The sequence below is a fragment of the Nerophis ophidion genome, linkage group LG26 (genome assembly GCF_033978795.1).
Source record: "Nerophis ophidion isolate RoL-2023_Sa linkage group LG26, RoL_Noph_v1.0, whole genome shotgun sequence".
NCBI classification, from domain to species: Eukaryota; Metazoa; Chordata; class Actinopteri; order Syngnathiformes; family Syngnathidae; genus Nerophis; species Nerophis ophidion.
The window spans coordinates 31,842,457-31,847,775 of NC_084636.1; the positions used below are offsets into that span (position 1 = coordinate 31,842,457).

The 5,319-nt window shown below is 40.4% G+C and overlaps 1 protein-coding gene across 7 annotated transcripts in view; it reads right to left on the bottom strand.

Moving 5' to 3' along the window:
- The window catches only part of herc2 (HECT and RLD domain containing E3 ubiquitin protein ligase 2), a 274,014-nt gene extending 271,999 nt beyond the window's left edge, over positions 1-2,015 (bottom strand). For 5 of the 7 annotated variants that reach the window (XM_061888265.1, XM_061888269.1, XM_061888267.1 and 2 more), the window contains exon 1: positions 1,800-2,014. The gene's annotated coding sequence lies outside the window, so the exon portion shown is untranslated. Of the gene's footprint in view, positions 1-1,799 lie in introns of all 7 variants that reach the window. The other 2 variants (XM_061888270.1, XM_061888266.1) reach the window with 1 other exon arrangement.
- Positions 2,016-5,319: the final 3,304 nt, after the last annotated feature.

The window sequence follows — 5,319 nt, forward strand, 5'->3', positions numbered from 1 at the left end:
CAGTGCATAATGTGCATATATGCAGTGCATAATGTGCATAAATGCAGTGCAAAATGTGCACATATGTAGTGCAAAACATAGGTGAGCTGATGTGTATGTGTAATTATGCAGTGCAAAACATAGGTGAGCTGATGTGCATAATTTGTATTTATGCAGTGCATAATGTGCATATATGCAGTGCAAAACATAGGTGAGCTGATGTGCATAATTTGTATTTATGCAGTGCATAATGTGCATATATGCAGTGCAAAACATAGGTGAGCTGATGTGCATAATTTGTATTTATGCAGTGCATAATGTGCATAAATGCAGTGCAAAACATAGGTGAGCTGATGTGTATGTGTATCTATGCAGTGCATAATGTGCAGTGCAAAACATAGGTGAGCTGATGTGCATGTGTATTTATGCAGTGCATAATGTGCATATATGCAGTGCAAAACATAGCTGAGCTCATGTGCATAATTTGTATTTATGCAGTGCATAATGTGCATATATGCAGTGCAAAACATAGGTGAGCTGATGTGTATGTGTATCTATGCAGTGCATAATGTGCAGTGCAAAACATAGGTAAGCTGATGTGCATGTGTATTTATGCAGTGCATAATGTGCATATATGCAGTGCATAATGTGCATACATGCAGTGCAAAATGTGCACATATGTAGTGCAAAACATAGGTGAGCTGATGTGTATGTGTAATTATGCAGTGCAAAACATAGGTGAGCTGATGTGCATAATTTGTATTTATGCAGTGCATAATGTGCATATATGCAGTGCAAAACATAGGTGAGCTGATGTGTATGTGTATCTATGCAGTGCATAACGTGCAGTGCAAAACATAGGTGAGCTGATGTGCATGTGTATTTATGCTGAGATAGGCGCCAGCGCCCCCCGCGACCCCGAAAGGGAATAAGCGGTAGAAAATGGATGGATGGATGGATAATGTGCATATATGCAGTGCAAAACATAGCTGAGCTGATGTGCATAATGTGTATTTATGCAGTGCATAATGTGCATATATGCAGTGCAAAACATAGGTAAACTGATGTGTATGTGTATCTATGCAGTGCATAATGTGCAGTGCAAAACATAGGTGAGCTGATGTGCATGTGTATTTATGCACTGCATAATGTGCATATATGCAGTGCAAAACATAGGTGAGCTGATGTGCATCGTGTATATTTTTACAGTGCATACCGCTGAGATGGATAGACTCCAGCGCCCCCCGCCACCCCAAAAAGGGACAAGCGGTAGAAATTGATGGATGGATAATGTGCATATTTGCAGTGCAAGACATAGGTGAGCTGATGTGCATAATGTGTATTTATGCAGTGCAAAAAATAGGTGAGCTGATGAGTGTTTATGCAGTGCAAATGCACCCACTCGTGCAAAAGATAGATAAATATGAAGTGGATCTATGAATGCAAACAGTAAGTTCATGATGACATGACGATGGTAGCATCATATATGCTAGCTGGCTGGGCGCTGTTAACCTCGATAACAGTGCCGCGTGTAACATATGCTGCCTGGCAGCAGCGGTCGGCGCATTGACAACAACAACATTTGTGTCAATAATGCAGCAAAAACAACATTAGCATTAGCACTGCAGCTAATGCTAAGTAGCTACCTTGCCTGCTGGAATATCAGCCTTTGCTAGCTACATGCTAACACTACCTAGCGTCATCCTAGCCGGGGTGTACACACCTCCGAGGGGTGACACCAAGCCCCAAAACGTTACAGAGAGCCGACATTTAAAACGAATAACATTTTCTATTGAAAAATATATATTTTTTTGATTTACCTGCGGTCTCTTTTGACGTCGAGCCCCGTTCCTTTCGGCGGCTATGCTGCATTAATAAGCATTTCCGCTTGATTGACAGGCGGGCGACAGTGAACCGAAGCGTGGAAACACATGACGTAGCCACAACGGGGTTGCTCTATTACGTTTGTTTGTGGCCGTTCGGAGACCGCGGAGGTGGGGTTTAAGGGGGTTCACAGTCGACAGGGTTGCCGCTGCTCCGCCCGTGCGACGTTGCCGGTGTGAAAAACGCGCACTTCTTTAGAAACGAGGGGCGGGACCTGTGGGAGCCGAACAGAAAGGTGACGTTCGTTAGTTTGTCAATATATTAATTTTCAATTCACGAATGGAAATTAAAACAATGAAAAATAACTTGTTTATCTGAGTTTTTTTTTCTATGAAAACATTTGTTGGTGTCGAAGAGCAAAATATCTACACCTAAAAACGAATTGATTTTAATCATATATTTCACATCACAAAAAGTAAAATCCCCAGTAAACTGTAACGGAAAATCCGACCAAAGCGGATGTTTTTATTTTTTTAAAATTTTTAAGTGAACAACAAAGTGGAGGAGTTCAAGTACCTAGGAGTCTTGTTCACGAGTGGGGGAAAAGTGGATCGTGAGATCGACAGGCGGATCGGTGCGGCGTGTTCAGTAATGCGGACGTTGTACCGATCCGTTGTGGTGAAGAAGGAGCTGAGCCGGAAGGCAAAGCTCTCAATTTACCGGTCGATCTACGTTCCCATCCTCACCTATGGTCATGAGCTTTGGGTCATGACCGAAAGGATAAGATCACGGGTACAAGCGGCCGAAATTAGTTTCCTCCGCCGTGTGGCAGGCGCTCTCCCTTAGAGATAGGGTGAGAAGCTCTGTCATCCGGGAGGAGCTCAAAGTAAAGCCGCTGCTCCTCCACATCGAGAGGAGCCAGATGAGGTGGTTCGGGCATCTTGTCAGGATGCCACCCGAACGCATCCGAGGGAGGTGTTTAGGGCAGGTCCAACCGGTAGGAGGCCATGGGGAAGACCCAGGACACGTTGGGAAGACTATGTCTCCCAGCTGGCCTGGGAACGCCTCGGGATCCCCCGGGAAGAGCTAGACGAAGTGGCTGGGGAGAGGGAAGTCTGGGCTTCCCTGCTTAGGCTGCTGTCCCCGCGACCCGACCTCAGATAAGCGGAATAAGATGGATGGATGGATGGATGGATGGAACAATGGAACAAATATACATTTATAATGCACACAAAAGTCAAGACACTTTCAACATAACAAACAACACATCAGGTTGAGCAAATCCCGACATCAGCAAAACATGTCAAGGAAAGATAAAAAAAAAGCAAATAAAGATATAGTATTAAATATTCCATCCATCCATTTACTACCGCTGATTGGCAACACTAAATGGGCCCTAGTGTGTGAATGTTGTCTGTGTATCTGTGTTGGCCCTGCGATGAGGTGGCGACTTGTCCAGGGTGTACACCGCCTTCCGCCCGATTGTAGCTGAGATAGGCGCCAGCGCCCCCCGCGACCCCAAAAGGGAATGAGCGGTAGGAAATGGATGGATGGAAGGAAAAATTACTAATAATGTTCCTTTAATTATTTTTCTTATTTTTTCAAAAATATTCGAATTAGCTAGTTTTTCCTCTTAATTTTTTTCAGTTGAATTTAAAATTTTAAAGAGTCGAAACTGACGATAAACTATGTTTCAAAATTTAATTTTCATTTTTTTTCCTGTTTTCTCCTTTTTTAAACCGTTCAATTAAGTGTTTTTTTCATCATTTATCCATCCATTTTCTACCGCTTATTCCCTTTCGGGGTTGCGGGGGGCGCTGGCGCCTATCTCAGCTACAATCGGGCGGAAGGCGGGGTACACCCTGGACAAGTCGCCACCTCATCGCAGGGCCAACACAGATAGACAGACAACATTCACACTCACATTCACACACTAGGGCCAATTTAGTGTTGCCAATCAACCTATCCCCAGGTGCATGTCTTTGGAGGTGGGAGGAAGCCGGAGTACCCGGAGGGAACCCACGCAGTCACGGGGAGAACATGCAAACTCCACACAGAAAGATCCCGAGCCTGGATTTGAACCCAGGACTGCAGGACCTTCGTATTGTGAGGCAGACGCACTAACCCCTCTGCCACCGTGAAGCCCATATATATATATATATATATATATATATATATATATATATATATATATATATATATATATAATGGGTATTTCTGTCTGTCATTCCGTCATACATTCTTTTTCCTTTTACGGAAGGTTTTTTGTAGAGAATAAATGATGAAAAAAACACTTAATTGAACGGTTTAAAAGGGTAGCAAACAGGAAAAAAATGAAAATTAAATTTTGAAGCAGTTTATCTACAATTTCGACTCTTTAAAATTCAAAATTCAACCAAAAAAAAAGGAAGAGAAAAACTAGCTAATTTGAATCTTTTTGAAAAAAATTTAAAAAATAATATATGGAACATCATTAGTCATTTTTCCTGATTAAGATTAATTTTAGACTTTTGATGAGATGTTTTAAATAGGTTAAAATCCAATCTGCATTTTGTTAGAATATATAACAAATTGGACCAAGCTATATTTCTAACAAAGACAAATCATTATATATTCTGGATTTTCCAGAACAAAAATTTTAAAAGAAATTCAAAAGACTTTGAAATAAGATTTAAATTTGATTTTAAAGATTTCCTAGATTTGCCAGAATATTGTTTTTATTTTAATCATAATACGTTTGAATAAATATTTCTCACAAATATTCTTCGTCGAAAAAACAGAAGCTAAAATGAAGAATTGAATAAAAATTGATTTACTATCCTTTCCAATAAAAAATACTTTACTTAAACATTGATTTAAATTGTCAGGAAAGAAGAGGAAGGAATTTAAAAGGTAAAAAGGTATGTGTTTAAAAATCATTTTTGAGGTTGTATTTTTTCTCTAAAATCGTCTTTCTGAAAGTTATAAGAAGCAAAGTTAAAAAAAAAAAAAAGAATTTGTTTAAACAAGTGAGTGTGAATGTTGTCTGTCTATCTGTGTTGGCCCCTGTGATGAGGTGGCGACTTGTCCAGGGTGTACACCGCCTTCCGCCCTATTGTAGCTGAGATAGGCGCCAGCGCCCCCCGCCACCCCAAAAAAGGGAATAAGCGGTAGAAAATGGATGGATGGAAGTGAAGACTAAGTCTATAAAACATGTTCATGGATTTTCAAATTCTATTTTAGTTTTGTCTCTCTTAGAATTAGAAATGTCGAGCAAAGCGAGACCAGCTTGTAGGTAAATAAATACAATTTAAAAAATAGGATAAGCTCACTGGTAAGTGCTGCTATTTGAGCTATTTTTAGAACAGGCCAGCGGGCTACTTGTTGGTGACCCTTGCTCTACATTGTGTATTCATGTTTTCATAATGTTGTATATTGTTGTTTGTCTTACTGTTTGTAATTGTTGAAATTTATAAATAAACCTTTCAAAACAAACAAACAAAAAAAAAAAACCATTGTGTATTCATTCGCAGCACG